At 43.3% G+C, this 20,805-nt stretch overlaps 1 long non-coding RNA gene across 2 annotated transcripts; it reads left to right on the forward strand.

The window, feature by feature from the left end:
* The first annotated feature begins 7,001 nt into the window (after window positions 1-7,001).
* LOC121023429 (uncharacterized) lies at window positions 7,002-19,059 on the forward strand. 2 transcript variants are annotated; one of them, XR_005787384.1, is made up of 4 exons: window positions 7,002-7,227; window positions 8,131-8,289; window positions 8,638-8,732; window positions 18,920-19,059. It is a non-coding gene; the product is annotated as an uncharacterized LOC121023429 (long non-coding RNA). The 2 variants fall into 2 exon arrangements; XR_005787385.1 differs by lacking the exon at window positions 8,638-8,732.
* The last annotated feature ends 1,746 nt before the right edge of the window (window positions 19,060-20,805 follow it).

Consider the following 20,805-nt stretch of genomic DNA (forward strand, 5'->3'; position numbering starts at 1 on the left):
AAGTCAGGGTTTCCCATGACCCAAGGCATAAGAATAATTTCCTTTTTTGGGGACCTGGAGGTGAGGAGAGAATAGGGCTGAGAAAATAGGAAGTGGGAGGCTGTTGAGAGGTCTAGGATGATCTGGGAACATCCCTCCTGAGGAAATACAGTGCTGGCCAGGGGAGAGCTGCCCAGGCTGGTTGGCAGGTCTGCAGAGCCCTGGGGGTGGCCCCCCTTGAGAGTCACTGAGTGAAGGCTGTGAGACAGTAAGTTCATGTTGTTTTAAGCTGCTGAGTTTGGGGTAATCTGTTACAGAAACAATAGAAAACTAACACACATTATAGAAAATACTTGCCTGCCCTTTCCCTCTCTTCCTTGCACTCCTTTCTGATACTCCAGCAGGGCCATTGCCAATTTACACCACTCTTTCTTATAAGTTAGGAAAAGAGCCCCGTTGGGGCAGTGGGGGAGGAAAACGCTTGCTTCAGAGCTATTACAACTGGGTGCTGGGCTGCATCTGTGGCAGGGCTAAGCGCCAAGACCGTGAGGCTCAGAGACTGAGGAGCCTGGTGCATCACCCCTTACAAGCCCTGCCTGACTCCCGGACAGTATGACTAGGTTTAACCATATGTCCAGACCCAAGACCTCCCCCATCCTCCCACAGGCTGGGTTGCAATTCTTCCTTAACAAACAATCAGGAACTCCTGTTGGAAGGCTAAATTATGGCTTCCCAAATGTGTCTACATCCTAATCCGTGGGACCTTTGATTGTTAGTGTAGATGCAAAGGAAATTTGAAGGAGTGACGAAGATCTTAAGATGTGGAGATGATGCTGGGTTATCTGGTGGAGGCGGTGTCATCACAGGGGTCCTCAATGGGTCAAAGTCAGAGGAGAGGTGATGATGGAGCCAGAAGTTAGAGCAATGCATTTGAAGATGGAGAGATGCCATGAGCCAAGGAATGGGGGCGCTCCTAGAACCTGGCAGAGGCAGGGAAACTGGTTCTCCCTCCACAGCCTCCAGAAGACACCAGCCCTGCTGACACCTTGTGAACCCAGTGAAAGTGATTTTTGGACTTAAGGCTTCCAGAACTGTAAGAGAGTATATGTGTGTATTTTTAAGGCACAAAGCTTGTGTTAACTTGCTACAGCAGCCATAGGAAATTAACACACTCCCATTCTAGTTCTTACAGACCTTTAACCTTCCCAGCTCCTGCTTGGTGTGGTATTCAATGTGTGTTTCTTTCTCAGCAAGTTAATAAACACAACTTGAAAAACAAAATCCTCTGCTAGTCTCTGTCTGCTTTGAGAGTAGGCACGGCCTACTCAGCCGGGTGCCGCTTGGGAATACACACAGCCCTTATTGCCAGAGCTAGTCTAGTAAATTAAGTCCTATTCATGAACGGCCATTAGTGAAAGGAAATTTCAGAAAAATTAAGGAAGAGATGCCCTTTACCTCTACTTAACACCTCCCACACCCTAGGTTGGGTGAGAGGAACACACCTTTCAGCATCCTGGAAGAAGTCTATAGCCTAAGAATGTGTGTGGAAGGTCCAGATGTGCTGTCTAATCCAATATGAGACGGGATGTTCATGATGGTTGCCACCGTATTTCTAGTTTCATTAATCCACAGCCCTCTTTGTATTCATCAATGTGTAATATCTCAAAGAAAAGAAAGGGGGCCTGGAATTTTATACAGTCAGATAAAGAAGGGAGTCATCCATGAGTCTTACGGGAGACAGGAGGAAGGATTGAGTAACTGAGGAGGAGTGGAGCCCCTGTCTTCCTGGGTCTTATCTTGGAATATGTGAGAGCAACGTGGTCCTTTGTGTGGTTAGCCATTTCTTGGAACAGAGGGGTGAGGGAATTTCTCCAGGAGAACAGATCTCAAATAAAATTCAACTTCTCTTAATCCTCAGGCTGCAATAACAAACTACCATAGACTGAATGGCTTAAATAACAAACACTTCTTTCTCACAGTTCTGGATACTGGGAAGCACACAGTCAAGGCACCGGCAGGTTTGGTGTCTAGTGAGAACCTGCCTCCTTGTTCACAGATTGGTTGTCTTCTCACTGTCCTTACGTAGTAGAAAGGGTGAGAGAGCTCTCAGGGGTCTCTTTTATAAAGGCATTAATCCTTTTCATGTGGGCTCTACCCTCAGATCTAATCACCCCCAAAGGCCACCACCTCCAAGTACCATTATTTGGGGCTTAGGAGTTCAGCATAGATTTGGGCAAGACACAAACCTTCAGTCTCTAACACGTAGGTTTTCATTTCTCTTGGATAAATACCTAGGAGCCCAATTGCTGGGTCATGTGGTAAGTCTGTGTTGAACTTTGTACGAAACTGCAAAGTTCTTTTCAAAGTGGTGGTACCATTTTGCTCTCCCACCAGCAACAAAGGAGATTTCCTGTTGATCTACATCCTTGCCACCACTTGAAATGTCAATTTTTTTTTTTTTTTTTTTGTCACTCTGAATTTCAACCTTAAAGCAGTACTTCTAATGGTTTCTTGTATGAGGCAGCTTAAGGTAAGTTATGCTACAGTAACAAACGACAGCAAAAGTCTTTGGGGCTCCTAACGCCAGTGCTCTACTTCATTTTGCCTTCGCTCGGCCAGGGAGCAGCCTCTCTGGGGCATTGCTGGCCTCCTGGCAGAGGGAAGGGAGGACCAGTGGATCCATCCAGAGGCTCTGAAAGCTTCTGCTCAGAAATAGCACCTGCACTTCCACTCACCTTTTCTTGTCAAAGCAAGTCCACAACAAGCCTGAAGTCACTGGGACAGGGATGGATAATCCTCACTGGGGGAGAGGAAGCAAGTACCTTCAACCATAATCAGGTTGTCTCCTTTGTCTTCCATCATTTCTTTGGTCTGGCAATGGTTTTTTTGCTTTTGTTTTTTAAGTTCATTCTGAGAGAGGGAGGGAGGGAGGGAGGGAGGGAGGGAGAGAGAGAGAGAGAGAGAGAGAGAGAGAGAGAGAGAGAGAATGAATCCCAACAAGCTCCACACTGTCAGTGCGGGGCTCGAACTCACGAACCATGAAATGACCTGAGCCAAAATCGAGTGAGACGTTTAACCCCCTGAGCCACCCAGGTGCCTTGGCCTGGCAGTGTTTTTTAATTGACAGCTCTGTCACCTCCCTAGCCCCTTCTCTGATACCCACCTTGGTCACTCTGTTCCAGTCTCAAGGCCTCCCTGCGATTCCTCAAATGCCAGTCTTGTTATCTCAGGACCTCTGAAGTCACTTTCTGCTGTGGGATCCTCTCCCCCCAATACATTTGGGCTCACTTCCTCACTTAAAATTCATTATACATCACCTTTTCAGTGAGCCCTTTCCTGATTTCTCTATTTAAAATTGCAACGGTCCCTGCTCAACACACATTCCCCATCCTGTTTCCTTGCTTTATTGATACATGATGCATTGTATGTGTTTATCTCCCCTACTGGACTGTACACATCTTGTTGCTGCTGTATCCTGGCCCTTAGAATCGTGCAGCAAGTGCCCAAGAAATGTTTGTTGAACTAAGATGGAGGTGAACCAGTGTTAGTGAACAGTGGGCACCCATATCTTGAGTGCATATCTTTGTTGTTTTCTGATTCGAACAATTCTACTCAGAATGTACAGAAAAATATGAGATTAAGAAATTGCGTCCAGAATCTCTCATGTCGTTGGCAATCATTTTTAATACATTGGAATATGTCTTTCAGTTCATTTAAATTGGCAAACATTTGGTGAGTATCTCAGATGTTGGCACGTTGATCCCCTGCGGAGTATAGTTGGGAATACAACAGTGTGTCCAGCCTCATGGAGCAGTCCAGCTAGAAAGCAAGATGGCCGTTTATTTATCAAACAAGTGTGAAAACATCAATGTGAGCTATAATAGGGAAAAGAACGAAAATAATAGCAGGGAGCTGTAAGAGGAGGAGAGACTAACCTGGGGGTAGGGAAGGAAGACTGCTGCACACAGGGACTGGTACGGTACATGATGATGCAGGAGGGGATGTGGGGCATCAGAGAGAAAGAGATGAGGAGAGCGGGCAGGGTGAGGTAGGCCAGAGCCTTGTAGACTTCTCATTATGTTAGGTGAGCACTAGGGATGGTGGCCAAAGAACCAATTGATTGTGGGAAAAACAAAGGAGGCAGCCAGATGAAGAAATGGCCTAGGAGGGAGGAGGGAAGCCAGGGTGGGTGATGTTACGGACCAAGAGAGAACAGATTTAGGGAGGAGAGACTCCACCCATCGAATACCAGAGAGGGGCAATAAAGCCATAGGTGGAAACCCTTCATGGGCAATGGTTAGAGAAATGGATTCACTGGAGAAGAGGTGGGTATGGGGTGCAAGGCTGCCTGTGCCAAATAAAAAAAATCCACATTTACAAGAGCAACACTAAGACCCCAAGAGATAAAGAGGTTGAGAGTATGTATAAGCAAGTCCCTGGAGAAAAAATAGCAAATACAAAAGTATATGGACGTCTGGGCTTAGTGTGACCAAAGGAATTCAGCTGAATCAGTAGCCATTTCTGGTAAAATAGATTAAACAATTTTTTTAAAAATTTTTAAAGTTTATTTATTTATTTTTAGAGAGACAGAGTGGGGGAGGGGCAGAGGGAGAAGGAGACAGAGAATTCCAAGCAGGCTCTAAATTGCCAGTGCAGTGCCCAACATGGGGCTTGATCCCACGAACTGTGAAATCATGACCTGAGCCAAAACCAAGAGTTGGATGCTTAACGGAGTGAACCACCCAGGGGCCCCTAGATTAAACAATTTTTAAGTTAAACAATTAAGTGTGTGTTTCAGTGGTTTTTAATATTTTCACCAGGTTGTGCACCCATAACCATTCTTTTAAAAAAAAAAAAAAGCATTTTTTTTTTAACGTTTATTCATTTTTGAGACAGAGAGAGACAGAGCATGAATGGGGGAAGGTCAGAGAGAGAGGGAGACACAGAATCTGAAACAGGCTCCAGGCTCTGAGCTGTCAGCACAGAGCCCGACACGGGGTTTGAACTCACCAACTGCGAGATCATGACCTGAGCCGTGGTCGGACACCCAACCGACTGAGCCACCCAGGCGCCCTCTTTTTTTTTTTTTAATGTTTATTTATTTTTGAGAGAGAGAGATAAGAGTGTGAGCAAGCAAGGGGCAGAGAGAGAGGGAGATACAGAATCTAAGGCACGCTCCAAGCTCTGAGCTGTCAGCATAGAGCCCAATGTGGGGTTTGAAGTCATGAACTGTGAAATCATGACCTGAGCCAAAGTCAGACACTAAACTGACTGAGCCACCCAGGCACCCCCACCATTCTTTAATTCCAGTACATTTCATTAGCCTCCTAAAGGAAGCAAATACCAATTAGCAGTCACTTTTCATTTCTTCCTTCTCCCAGTCCCTGGCAGCCACTAATCTAGCCACAGATTTAACTGCTCTGGACATTTCATAGAAATAGAATCATACAATAGTGGTCCATTTTGACTGGCTTATTTCATTTAGCATTATATTGTCAATGTTCATCAATGTTGCAGCATGTGTCAGTACTTCACTCCTTATATGACTGAATAATAATCCATTGTGTGGATATGCCAACTTTTGTTATCCATTCATTCGTCAGTGGACATTTGGATTGTTTCCACTTTTTGGCTATTATGAATAATGCTGCTATGATCCTTCATGTACAAGTTTTTAGTGGATATATGCTTTCAACACTCTTGAGATACTTTGCATTTATTTTTTTAATTTATTTATTTTTAGAGCATACATGAGCTGGGGAGAGGAATGGGGCGGGGGGGGGGAGGGAGAGAGAGAGATAGAGCGAGCATCTCAAGCAGGCTCCACGTTCAGCGTGGAGCCCATTGAGGGGCTTGATCCAACAACCCTGGGATCATGACCTGTGCCGAAATCAAGAGTAGGAGCTCAACCCTGAGCCACTCAGGCACCCCTTGAGTAGATACTTTCGAGTGGAACTGCTGGGTTACATGGTGGTAACTCTCTGTTCAAGCTTTTGAGGGATTGCCAAATTTGTTCACAACAATTGTACCATTTTACATTCCCACCAACAGTGTATAAGCATTCTGATTTCTCCACATCCTTATCAACACGTGTTACTGTGTCTTTGGGTTACAGATATCCTAGTGCGTAAGAAGTAGTATCTCCTGGTTTTGCAAACATTTTTAAATAGTTAAAATCCAGTGATCATATCTCACTATACAATCAGGAGTCAGCAAATTTTCTGTAAAGATAGTATTTTAGGCTTTGCACACTATATGGTCTCTGCTACAACTACTAGACTCAACTGTTGTAGTGTGAAAGCGGCCACAATTTGTAAGCAAATGGGCATGGTCGCATTCCAATACATTTTTATTTATGGACTCTGAAACTTGAATTTCATATAATTTTCAAGTGTCATGAATACCATTCTTTTGATTTTTTTTTTTTACAACATCTAAAAATGTAAAAGCCATCCTTAACTCTTGGACCATACAAAAACAGGTGGATTTACAGTAGTTTGACGACCCCCTACTATCCACAAAACTCAGTTCATGAGGATTGTAGCTCTAAATGTGAAAGGCAAAACGATATCGTGCAGATGAAAATACAAAGCATCTTTGTGATCTTGGCATAGACAAACGTTTCTTAACTAAACCAAGGAAAATTGATAAGGCTGGCTATATTAAAATTCAGAACTGTGTTCATTAGAAAGTATTATGTAAGTGTATTATGCAAGTGGAAAGGCAAGCCGGAGTGGGAGAAGGTAACTGTCGCTCATAGACGCAACAAAGGACTGATATCCAAAAGTTATAAAGAACTCGGCATCTCAATAAGAAAGGAAATGCAGTGGAAAAATGGGCAAATTACTTGACCAGCCCCCCTCACGAACACCCGAGCCCAGCCGCCCCGAGGCCTCGCTGGAGAAGCCTCATCCGGGAATCTGGCGCGCGCGCACGCACACAAAACGAGCGGCGCGCGCCGCCGGAGGTGAGTTCCCTTCTGGCGGTTTCTCCGGCTTCCGGTGAGTCCCAGCTAGAGGACCGGCAGGTCACAGCGGCCCAGCTCCGAGTGGGGGGGCGGCTGGGGGGTCCGGAGTGGGACCCCCCCCCTCCGCCTTTTGCTGGCCCCGTGCAGTGCAGACCCTCGTTGTCTTCGCTCGGCCGGTGGGCACGGACCCCTCTCCCCTCTTCTCCCACGCGGACTTTCCTTCTCCCCTTGGGCGCGGACTCCCCATCCCGGGGCGCCGGGTGCCTTTTCTCTCCACTCAGGTGCGCGCCTCCTGCTCCCACCGTGCACGGGTGGACGCCCCTTCTCTCTCCCTCTCCTCTCCCTCCCACAAGGTTTGGGCTCCCACAGCCTTCTGTGTTTCCTGCGTGTTCCTCCTGCCACAGCCCTGGTCCTGCGCCCTCGCCTACCCCCTTCCAAAGACCGATTCGCTTCATCGAGCCTTTGGGGTGCCTGTGAATGTTTCCTTCCTCCCCTTCCCACCGAATTCGCCCTCCCAGGCTTCACCCCCACCCTTAATCCCCTGTCGTGGACTGGGTTGCCCCTCCCCACAGGCCCCTAATGCCCTGAAGCTGTCCCCTACCCCGCGAAGGACAACTCAGACTTCGGGGTCCTCAGCCGAGCCTCTGGTCTCCCCCAAACCCACTCCTTCCAGCCTCTGTAAACGGCGACTCCTTCTTCTGCCCATAATCCTCAACGTCCTCCTTGATGGTTTTCTTTCCCCCGCCCCCATATCATTTCTGCCCCCAAATCCCATGTCTTTACCTGTAAGGTATTTCCAAAACTCAACCGTTGGGCCACCAGCTTCTCTAACAGGCACCTCCTCCCTGCACCCCTGCCTTCTGTGCTCCCCACTATCTGTTCCTCTTCGGTAGCCACTGGGAGCTCACGTGTCAGATCTTGCCACGTCTGTGCTCCGAGCCTCCCATGGCCCCCTCAGTAGCAGCCAGAATCCTCAGGGGCCCTAGTGCTGGGGCCGCTGGCCTAGTAACTGTTTGCTGGGGCGTTGCAGGTGGTTAGGAGTTTGCATCAGATCGAAAAATCAGAGTTCTGCCTCCTTCCTTGAGCAGTGTGCTCCTTGAATCTGCTTGGTTTGTCAGTTTTGGACAGTGGGTAGAGATTGGGGCAGTCAGGGATGCCAGTACTAACTCAGAAAACTGACCCAGGTCTATGTGCATCCTGAGTTTGCAGAGCGTTTGATGGAGATATCTTGCAGTTGGCTCTTTGTGTCTTCCCCACTAGAAAGCCAGCTGCACCCGGCAGTGGTCTTCATCTGTCTCATCCACCGCTGATTCATTCCTACCAAGAACAGGGCCTGGCACACAGTAGGTGTTGAGTAAACATTTGCTTAGTGAATGAAAAAGCTGGCCCTCTCCAGACTTGAGATCTCAGAAGGGGTTTGTGACACAGCTAGCACTTAACCGTTGTCTTCAGGATGTTGTTGAGCTTTGCCCTTTATAATATCTATAGCTTTGAGCTGTATGGGTATGGTTTGTGTGTGTGTGTGTGTGTGTGTGTGTGTGTGTGTGTGTGTGTTTGGGTTTGATGTGTTTGATGTGTGAACTTCTGTAGTGTGCCTCTGTCTCCAGTCTTCCATTTCTTCATGTACCATTTTCGCTCTTGTGCGGTAATTCTACCTTGTGAAATGCCACCATTTATTCCCCCGACCCAAGCCCCACCTCTGATGCACAGCTGGGAAGTTTGCAGTTTTTCAGCCGTCCCTACAGTGCTTTAGCGGGCATCTTGAACATGTGTCTTTGTAAATCAGGTAAGGATTTCTCCAGCCTGGGGATTTTCAAGTTATGTTTGACCCAGGCATTAGAAGAAACACATTTACATTCATGACTCACATGCATATGTAAATGGAGCAAAAGTTTGATGAAACAACACTGACTGTGAGGTCCTCTTATTTTTTTTTTTAATTCTTTTTCTTTAACGTTTATTTATTTATTTATTTATTTATTGTTTCAACGTTTATTTATTTTTGGGACAGAGAGAGACAGAGCATGAACGGGGGAGGGGCAGAGAGAGAGGGAGACACAGAATCAGAAACAGGCTCCAGGCTCTGAGCCATCAGCCCAGAGCCTGACGCGGGGCTCGAACTCACGGACCGTGAGATCGTGACCTGGCTGAAGTCAGACGCTTAACCGACTGCGCCACCCAGGCGCCCCAACGTTTATTTATTTTTGAGACAGAGAGAGACAGAGCATGAACAGGGGAGGGGCAGAGAGAGAGGGAGGCACAGAATCTGAAACAGGCTCCAGGCTCTGAGCGGTCAGCACAGAGCCTGACGCGGGGCTCGAACTCAGGGACCGCGAGATCATGACCTGAGCTGAAGTCAGCCGTTTAACCGACTGAGCCACCCAGGAGCCCCTGTGAGGTCCTCTTAGATCAAGTTTTGTATTTTTAATTTTTTTTTATTTTTAAAAAAAGTTTATTTTTTTAACTTTTTTAAGTTTTTTTTTTTTTTAACATTTATTTATTTCTGAGAGACAGAGTATGAGTGGGGGAGGAGCAGAGAGAGAGGGAGACACAGAGTCCGAAGCAGGCTCCAGGCTCTGAGCTGTCCGCACAGAGCCCAATGTGGGGCTCGAACTCACGAACCGTGAGATCATGACCTGAGTGGAAGTCGGACGCTCAACCTCTCAACCAGCTGAGCCACCCTGGCACCCCTGTGTTTGTTTATTTTTGAGAGAGCACAAGCCGGGGAGGGACAGAGAGGGGGACAGAGGATCTGAAGTGAGTTCCACACGGACAGCAGTTAGCCTCGTGTGGGTCTTGAATTCATGAACTGCGAGATCATGACCTGAAGTCGGACACTCAACACACTGAACCACCCAGGCCCTCCAGTTTTGAATTTTTAATGTTGATCTACCACATTGCTTTGCATTTTGTATTTCAACCCAAATTTGTTCTTCAAAGGCGCTGCACCATTTTTTCTGCCTATGAAGACATGTTAATGATATGGAAGCTACCCATAATATAATATTTACTGGGAAAAACAAAAAAAAAGACCCCGAATTGTATATACACAGTTTGACTCTAACTATATCAAAATGATTCTCTAGGAAGAAAACAGGAAATAAATGCACCCAGGACTTAATTTTCTTTGTACTTTGTTTTCCAAGTTTTCTGTAATAAGCATGTATTATATTTTGTAGTGAGATTTTTAATAGTAAAATATTTAAGTGGATTGGATGCAAGTTTTATATAAGTAGGGTGCTTCCCTGTAGAATCTAAAATACAATTGTAAAGTCTTGGGAATAAAAGGTACAGCATAAGGAATATAGTCCATAATACTGTAATTGCATTGTATGGTGGCAGGTGGTTGCTAGACTTGTAGTGAGCATAGCATACTGGATAAATTTGTCCAATCACTATGTTGTACACCTGGAACTAATGTAACATTGTCAACTACAATAATAAAATAGAATTCTATTTGCCCTGCTTTTATTTACTTGCGAGTTTTCAGAAACTTATTTAGGTCATAGAGCAAAGAGATTAAATAGTTTTCAACTTGAATCAGTTGCCAGCTTTGGGGAGCAGCTGTATAGGGCCAGGTGATTCTGGAGCTGGTTGGAGGAAACTGAGTGGACAGCCTTGCCCTGTCTGGATCCCAGTTATTCCAGGCGAACACTCCTGGCTTCCCTGTTTTCTCCTGCATCAAACTTACTGTGCAGAAAGGGTTTTACAAGTCAGCATTTTCCCGGGGTAGTAACTCTGTGGTTTTCTTTTTTTTAATTTTTTTTTAACGTTTATTTGTTTATCTGGGACAGAGAGAGACAGAGCATGAACGGGGGAGGGGCAGAGAGAGAGGGAGACACAGAATCAGAAACAGGCTCCAGGCTCTGAGCCATCAGCCCAGAGCCCGACGCGGGGCTCGAACTCACGGACCGTGAGATCATGACCTGGCTGAAGTCGGACGCTTAACGACTGCGCCACCCAGGCGCCCCAACTCTGTGGTTTTCTTATAGCTCCCAACTGGTAACGTATTCCACCCCCCGCCCCCCCACTCCTCAGAATACCTATAACTATCTCTTGAATACCTTTTGAGAAAACTGTTATAAATTCTTTCTCACCTAAGTAATAATGAATGCTGATCCCTTGGTGTAGTACCTCTCTCTGGAAGCATTAACATATCCCCTGCCTAGTTTCTCTTTTGACAAGTTTCTGAAATATTGAGAAAAATTGAGAGAAGAGTATAATGAGCACCCATCACCCACCACCTCAATTTTTATGTATGCAACATATAAGTTATGTATTATGTGTTTATAATGTATTTTATACATGTATGTATGTTTGCGCATATGGGTATTTGTGTATATTTATATGCATGTGTTTTATGTGTTGTTGCTGAGGGGGGTATGTATGGATTTTTGTATGTATATAAATGTAGATGTGTTTATGTATGCATGTGTGTATATTTTTGTATATGTATACATGTATATGAGTGTATATGTATGTTTATGTGTGTGTGTATTTACTTGTGTGTGCACATATAGATATTTCTTTATGTGTATGTATATAAGCATTTGAAAGTAAGTACCCCTAAAAATTTTAGGACGTATATTCTAAGAATAAGGACATTCTTCCACACAACCATAATACTATTGTCACACCTAAGAAAGCTAACAGTAGTTTCCTGTTATCATCTGGTAACCCATCCCTATTCCAACTTTCCTAGTTACCCCTATTGCCTTTATTCCTGTTATTTCAGGCCAGGTCCTATCGAGGGTCTTGTACCATTTTTGTTTCCTTTAAGCTTCTTTATTTGAAATAATTATAGATTCATGGGAAGGCACAAAGAAATGTACAGAGAGGGCCTGTGCGTCTTTTACCCAGCCTCTTCCATGGTTAACATCTCGCACAACTGTAGGACAGGGTCAAAGGCAGAACCTGGCATCGGTACCATCTGCAGAGCTCATTCAAAGTTCACTCGTACTCATTTGGGTGTGTTGGAGCTCCATGCCATCTTAGGATGTGTATCTTGGTATGGCAACCACAGTCTAGATGCTTGACTTGACGTCACTGCAGAACTCCCTCATGTTCCTCCTATTCAGCCACCCTGCTCCCTACCCTCCCTCCCTACTTTCTGGCAACCACTAATCTGTTCTTTGTGGTTATTATTTTTTTAATGTTTATTTATTTATTTATTTAGAGAGAAAGAGCTTGGATGGGGGAGGGGCAGAGAGAGTGAATCCCAAGCAGGCTCTGCACTACCAGTGTAAAGCCTGATGCAGGGCTCAAACCCATGACCTGTGAGATCATGACCTGAACCGAAACCAGAGTTGGATGCTTAACTGACTGAGCCACCCGGGTGCCCCTTCTCTGTGATTATTTAACAAATATTTCAGTCTTGTTGGTGCTATTGTAAATACAGTTTAAAAATTTCCTTTTAAGATTGTTTATTGTTAGTGTATAAAAATGCAACTGATTTTTGTATGTTGATCTTATATTTTGCAACTTTACTGAATTTGTCTATTAATTGTAATGGTGTGTGCATGTGTAATCTTTAGTGTTTTCTAATATATAAGATCATATCATTTGCAAATACAGATAATTTTGCCTCTTCCTTTCCAATTTAGATGTCTTTTATTTCTGTTTCTTGCCTAATAGCTCTGGGTAGAACTGTTATACCAAGATACACATCCTAAAATGGCATAGAGCTCCAACACACCCAAGTGAGTACAAGTGAACTTTGAATGAGCTCTGCAGATGGTACCAACTGCTGCATGAAGGTGGTGAAAGTGGCCGTCCTGTGTTGTCATCTTAGAGGAAAAGCTTCCAGTCTTTCACTGTTGAGGATGTTAGCTGTGGGTTTTTCATATATGACCTTGATTATGTTGAAGTACTTCCTTCTATTCCTAATTTGTTAATTTGGAGAGAGAGTGAGGGAGCAGAGAAGAGAGAGGATCTTAAGCAGGCTCCACACTCAGTGTGGACTTGATGATGGGATCATGACCTGAACCTAAATCCAGAGTCAGATGCTAAGCCACCTGAGCCACCCAAGTGCCCCAGCCTTAGAGTCCCCTGGTAGGGAGGGCCAGGATGCTGCTTACTCATGCTTTGGGAGAGGGAAGTGGGAGAGTTTTCCTTAAAAATCCACCCTCCTCCCGACTCCTCCTCTGGTAAGCCAGTCTTCTTTGGGAGATATTCTTCGTCCTCTACTAAAATTAAAAATCTCTAAAGCTATTTTTATTCTATATAAATGGCTCCCTCTTTTACCATCATCATGAGCTCTTCCTGCCCTACAGGTCTATACCTGAACAAAATCTATGGGTGCCTGGCTTATTTTGGGATGTGTGTATGATTTTTGAGAAATTTCCATGGAAATATGCATGCTGAAAAATATAAGTGTACAGCTTAAAATTTTCATGAAGTAAACATACTTTGCGTCTTTTATTTAACATTATGCTTGAGGGATTTACCCATTTTGTTTTGTGTACTTGTAGTTCATTTGTTTTTGTTGACATGTAGTATTTCATCATGTGAATAAACCACAGTTGATTCATCTACTCCCTAGTTTTGGACATTTGGGTAGTGTCCAGTCTTAGGTTGTTATGAACCGTGTTACTCTGATTGTACAGACATATTTCTCTTGGTTATACACCTACAAATGAAATTACTCTCATGGGGTGGACAGAGGATCACTTTTAGTAGATTTGCACCTGACCAATTTAAATATTTACATGCCACACTTTAACTTCCTTTTTCCCTTCCTTTTAAGGATTCAAATATTTTCTCCCTTTTCTCTTCTAGCTTAGAAAACAAAGGTCAGGGGCACCTGGGTGGCTCAGTTGGTTAAGCATCCAACTCTTCATTTTGGCTTGGGTCATGATCTCATGGTTCATGGGTTCGAGCCCCACATCGGGCTCTGTGCTGACGGCACGGAGCCTGCTTGGGATTCTGTCTCCCTCTCTCTCTGCCCCTCCCCTGCTTGCTCTCTTTCTCTCTCTCTCTCAGAAGTAAATAAACATTTTAAAAAGTTAAAAAAAAAAAAAAGAAAAGAAAACAAAGGTCAAAATGAAAGCATCAAGGCAGGATGTTGTTGGAGTGGAACCACTTAATTTCCTGATGATGGAAAGATTCATGAAGGATTATTCCTGTTTATATGCATTAGGAGAAAAATGGGAATGTGAGGAACAGGTAGAAATGCTTCACAAAAACCCAGAGAAGCATTTGATGCAAACAGCATCCACCCAATAGAACACAGTGGGTTTGGTGAGAGGCTGTGGTGGTTGTGAATATGGAGAAAGCATGGGTGTCTGCTCAGTCTATTTTTTTTAAGTTTATTTATCTTGACAGGGAAAGAGAAAGCATGAGCAGGGAAAGGGCAGAGAGAGAGAATCCCAAGCAGACTCTGTGCTGTCAACACAGAACCCAACATGGGGTTCATTCCAGAGAACCACGAGATCATGACCTGAGCTGAAATCAAGAGTTGGACACTTAACCAACTGAGCCACGCAACTGCCCCTGCTCGGTCTTTGCTCTGTCTCAGAAAGGTCCTGCAACAGAAGCTTTCTGTGAACATGATTCAGATGGTAAGCATTCCTGATATATATAATATAAATAAATGTAAATATACATATAAATACACACACAGACACACACACATATAGTGAAGGTCACACACTTGATGAAAATTATGACTGTAGAATAGCCATCAGTCAAGTTGGTCAACTTGGCCACATTGGTGGAAATCTAACAGGAGATGGGCCCTCCAGTTGTAACAAAAGTGGTGATTTTACAACCATTCTGTACCTCTTACTGAACAGGATATAATTGTTGGAGAAAGGCAGCCACACAAAGGGATGGTATGTGATGAAGTGTTTGATCGGGGCACTGGCTCTCATGAGCAGAGGAGAAATAATGAGATGAATGCCATGACTTCAACAAATGTGGACAATCCATCAGATAGAAATCTCACTTCTTTGGTACCTGAGGACTCATACTGGAGAGATTTTATACTTGTACTGACTGTGGAAAATCCTTCTCCAAGAATTACAACCTGATTGTGCATTGAAGAATCTATACAGGAGAGAAACCTTATAAATTCAATAGTTGTGGGAAAGCATTCAGTGCCATCTCTGCCTTTATCAATCACAAGAGGACCTGCACAAGGGAGAACCCCCATGAGTGCAACCACTGTGGGATGTCCTTCAGCCACTACTCTTCCCTTGTTTTGCATCACAGATTTCATACTGGAGAAAAACCATATAGATATGAGTGTGAAAAATGTCTCCAATATCTACTACCTTATTGCCCATTTAAGAATTCACACAAGAGAGAAGCCCTGTGTATTATGGAGTGTGGAAAGGCCTTCACTGATATCTCATGCTTTATTAAATATAAGAGAAGTCACACCAGAGAGAGATCCTGAAAGTATGTGGATTGTAGAAAATCCTTCAACTGCAGTGGTCACCTCATTGTGCATTAAAAAAAAATCATTCTGTGGTTCCTGGTTGACTCAGTTGGTAGGGCATGCGACTCGATCTCAGGTTGTAAGTTGGAGCCCCAATTTGGGTGTAAAGATTACTTAAAATCTTTAGGGGTGCCTTTGTGGCTCAGTCCATTGAGTTCCAACTCTTGATTTGGATTCAGGTCACGATCACAGGGTTGTGGGATTGAGCCCCGCAGCAGGAGCCTGCTTGAGATTATCTCTCTTCCTTCTGCCCCTCTCATGCTCAATGTGCGCATGTGCTCTCTCTCAAAAATAAGTAAATAAAATCTTGAAAAAAATCATTCTGGAGAGAAACATTATGACTGTAAAGAATGTGGGAAAACTTTCATTGAGAGCTCTTAACTCTCATTGAGTGCTCTGGCACCAGAGATGCATACTATTGAGGAGCCGTATGGCTATAACCAGTGTCAGAAACTTCAGGAATATCACTGGTCTCATTCAGCACCAGAGGACTCATACTGGTGGGAAGCCCTGTGAGAACAGTCAGTATGGCAAAACTTTCTGGGACAGCTGCGTTCTGGACAAACACCAGAAGATATATGCTCAGGAGACCTTGTACCAGTGTTTCAAATGTGGGGAAAATTTCCAGAATAGGTATGCTTTTATTAGACATGGGAATTATCACACTAAAGAGACACCTGTGGGGGATTCAGTGAATATGACAGAGCTCTATCAGATTCCCTTTACTTACTCATTGTCAGAGACTTCATATTGATGAGCAGCTCTTTGAAAATAGTGGAGTTCATCCTTTCCTCCTTGGATCAGAAACTTTTGAGACATTGTGTCTGCATAAGAAATTGGGAGAATTCTTTTGCTATGGTTACTTTTAAATTTGAATTCTTGCCTGTCCTTGTATCAGAAGATTTGGTTAATGTGAAGAGTTGGGGTTTTGGTAAGAACTCTTGCCAAAACTCTTGGGTAGAAAATATGAGTTTTTGTACTAGCCAATATAGAGTGATAATATTGAAAAGTAAGTTGATGTTAACCTTTGTGTGGTAAGACATCTTAGACCTGAGACAGACAGCCAACATATAGTCTACATGGGAAAGCTTTCAGTTGGAGATCTGATCTTCCAGAGTAGCTCTGTCTGATAGAAATATGTGAACCACATACATAAGTTCAATTTTGTTTTTAGTGGCCACATTTTTAATTAAAACAATTTTTTTTAATGTTTTGGGAGAGAGAGAGGAGGATAGAGGATCCAAAGCAGGCTCTGCGCTGACAGGCTGACAGCAACAAGCCTGATGCGGGGCTCAAACTCACAAACCATGAGATCATGACCTGAGCAGAAGTTGGTTGCTCAACTGAGTGAGACACCTAGGTGCCCCACGTGGCCACATTAAAAAAAAAAAAAAAAAACAACAAAAAGGAACATGTGAAATTAATGTCAATAACATTTTATTCTACCCACCTATATCCCAGATACTATCATTTAAACATATGGCACACGTTACATTTCTAATTCTGTGTGTCTGCACATCTGGTGACTACTTCGTTGGGCAGCACAACTAGTGCATCAGAGAATGAGTTCTGGAGGAAACACCCAGTATAGGACATTCATCCCATTACAAATCCACAATCAGGTTTTTAACACAATTCTAGGGAAAAATGTGTGCCAGGAAGTTAGTCCTGACACAGAATTTGAGTCACAGTATTTAATTTATTTTAATATACATGTTCTTTTCATTTTGACATTTTGACAGATCAGGGTAATTAATGGCATGCTGTATGTTAATTGGCAGCCTTTTTTCCTTAGAAACACATAAGATGTGCATATTACCATTAATTGTTCTCTGATAACAGTAATATCAAAAGGAAGAAAAACTGAATGACTAGTGAGATTGATCCCTTTGAGGAAAGACTAGAGCTTTGAAGGAAAAGGCTGTTACTGAGGTAACAATTAATGGCATATTTGTGGGAGCAAGAGAGGGTGATATAGTCCTCCTCCATTGCTGGATATTAAATGTTACCTAATTTCTTTCTTGTAGCCTGTATTAGTTGTAACTGTTATCTTTTATTGTAAGGTTGAAAATTATTACAATGTGGAGGGAGGCAATATGCAAAACTATACATAAGCTTTTAACAAGCTGGTAAATAGAGAATTTTTTGCCTTCATAGGGCTTCTGTTCTAACTTATATATTGAAATATCCTCTGTACAGTATCATGTGTATGCATGGTTGCACTTTGGACTTTTTGTTTATAAAAGAAAACACTGTGCCTGATTGTCAATGAGTGTTCATTTAAGTAGCAAACCCTTGGTTGCTCAGAAGGCCTGTACAAGATATGCAATCCCAGTTGAAGAAAAATTGTATGAAATTGCATGAAAACATTGGACCAGGACCATGCCCTGTGAGTGTTAGTGTCATGGGTAAGAGTGCATCTTTTGACTTCAGTCATCCTTGGGTTTCTCATGCGTTTACATCTCAATAGCTCTGTGACCTTAGGTGAATTATTTTTTCTTTAAACATTATTTTTAAGTTTATTTTTGAAAGAGAGACCATGTGAGTGGGAGAGGGGCAGAAAGAGAGGGAGAGAGAGAATCCCAAGCAGGCTCCACACTGTCAGCACAGAGCCCAGTGTGGGGCTCCAACTCATGAAACCATGAGATCATGACCTGAGCTGAAACCAAGAGTTGGGCGCTTACCTAACTGAACCACCCAGGTGCCCCTAGGTGAATTATTGTGCCTTACTTCCTCATTTATAAAATGTAGACAAGCCCTAGCTCATTTGGATTAAGAGAAGTTAGGTGTGGAGAAGGTCTGGGATGTAACAGTTTTTAGTGTGTATTGGTTGCTTCTGTGCTCATGTTCACACCCTTGTTGCTATTATTGTTCTCTTATTATTACTGCTGCTCGTGTTGTTGATGTTTTGTTATTGTTGTTGATTTTGTTGCTATTGCTGTTAATGGCGATGACATTGATGTTACTCTTCTCTGACTCGGGAGGCTAAAATAGAAGGTTCACCAGTGGCCTTCCCAACAACCATATCACCCATAGTTCATAGATGGCATTGCTTCCCAAACTCTGGTATACATGATTGCCTGGAGGCCTCCCAAGGTGGGTAGAGTTGAAGAAGCTACCTGGGCAGGAGGACAAGAGGGCTAGAATCTCAAGAATGTGGATGATGGCGGCTGGAGTGTGTATGAATGCCTGACACAAGTGGAGGCAAAGCTCTAGGCACTGAGAAGATGAGGTCTTGATGGGTTGACCATTGGGTAGGTGTGCCCCCAGAGTAATGGCATATATTGGGATGAGATGGAAGATGTTACCCAGTGCTCATTCCATTGTGGTATATTTCCATCCCACAGAGGTTGCAAAAAACCTAGTCCTGTTTGGACAATTCTGTGTTCATAAATTCAATAAGTTAGGTAAAGGGGCACAATTTCTTAAAAGACAAACTATCAAAATTTACTGTACAAGTAAACTAGTAAACTGAATAGGCTTATATCTGTTGAAGAAGTTGATGTTTTTTGTTTTTTTGTTTTTTTCAAAAGAACTGCCAGACCCAGATAGTTTTGTTGATGAATTCCACCCAACAGTTAAGGAAGAAATGATGCCAGTTCCACACTTTCAGAAAATAAAAGGCAGACACACTTGATTCATTTTATAAGGTCAGCATTACCTGGATTCTAAAACCAGACAATGACAAGAAAACTACAGAGTGATATCCCTCATGAATATAAACACAGATATTCTCATTAAAATATCAGCAAATTGAATTCTGTAATATAGAAGAGCAGCAATGCAACATGACCAGGGGGTTTATCCTGGAAATGTAGGCTGTTTCAATATTTGAAAACCAGTAAATATAACCCATCGTATTAACAGACTAAAGAACAAAAACTGCATGATCTCACAAATACATGCAGACAGAACCTTTACAAAATTCATTATCCTTTCATAATAATGATAGCAAACTAAGAATAAAGAGGAATTTCCTTAATCTGAAAAGGGCATATGTAAATAACATATAGCCAACATCATTATGGTGAACCACACATAAGGATGACAGATACCCCCACTGCTACTGAAATCATATTGGAAGTACTAGCCAATGCAATTAGGCAAGAAAACATATAAAAAGTGTACAAAATACAATTTTCATCAAAGTCCCAGCAAGATCTTTTGTAGACGTAGACAAGCTTTTTTTTTTTTTTTTTTTAAAGAAAGACAGCATGAGCATGGGAGGGACAGAGAGAAGGGGAGACACAGAATCTGAAACAGGCTCCAGCCGCTGAGCTGTCAGCACAGAGCCCTATGCAGGGCACGAACTCACAGACTGCAAGATCATGACCTGAGCCAAAGTCAGACACTTAACCTACTGGGCCACCCGAGCACCCCTAGACAAGCTTATTTCAGAATTGATATGGGAAAGCACTAGACTTAGAATAGAAAAAAAATGTTTTTGGAACAATTGTTTTTGGAACAAATTTTTTTTTAAGTTTATTTGAGAGGAAAAGAGAACATGAGCAGAAGAAGGGCAGAGAGAGAATCCCAAGCAGGATCCACATTGTCAGCACAGAGCCTAATGCAGGGCTTAAACTCACAAACCATGAGATCATGACATGAGGTGAAACCAAGAGTTGGATGCTTAACTGACTGAGCCATCAGGTGTCCCCAAAAGCAATTTTTGAAAAAGAAGAAAAGTGAGAGGAATAACTGATGTTAAGGCTTACTATTTAGCCACAGTAACCAAGAGTGGTTTTGGTTCACACATAGGTCAATGGGATGGATAGAGAACCCAAAAACAGACCCACAAAACCAACCATGCTTAGCTGATTTTTGACAATTGTGCAAAACTATTCAATGGGGAAAGGATAGCCTTTTCAATGAGTGGTATTGGAGCAGTTGGATATCTGTGATATAACAAAACATGTATTTGGTCATTGTCCCTCATTCCTGGAACAAACCCCTAGAATTTCCTGAGTGATAGGAGTGTCTTGTCATTCATTAAGAGCCCATTTTGACCACACCTGAGTTTATGCTAATAAGGTGACTTGGGTTGGCACTCCTCGAAAGCTTCAGCATGGGGAAGCATCACCAGAAGGAAGGTGGGAACTTTCAGCCCCCACATCTAAATCTCTAGGGAGGGGAGGGAGGCTGGAGATTTGTTTATAAGAACTGGTGGACAAGGAGATTCAGAGAGCTTTTGGACTGGTGAACACACTGATGTGCTGAGATGAAGACATTCCTGGAGGATGCAAAGGAGATTTGTAGACACCGCCCCACCTTCCCAAACCTTGCTCTATGCATCGCTTCCATTTGGTTGTTCCTAAGTTACATCCTTTATTACTAAATTGGTAAACATAGGCAAAGTGTTTTCTTAAGTTCTGTGAGTCATTCTAGTGAATACTTGAACCCGAGGTGGGTACCAGGGAAC

This window comes from Herpailurus yagouaroundi, unplaced genomic scaffold (genome assembly GCF_014898765.1).
Source record: "Herpailurus yagouaroundi ecotype Mexico unplaced genomic scaffold, PumYag 557, whole genome shotgun sequence".
NCBI lineage: Eukaryota > Metazoa > Chordata > Mammalia > Carnivora > Felidae > Herpailurus > Herpailurus yagouaroundi.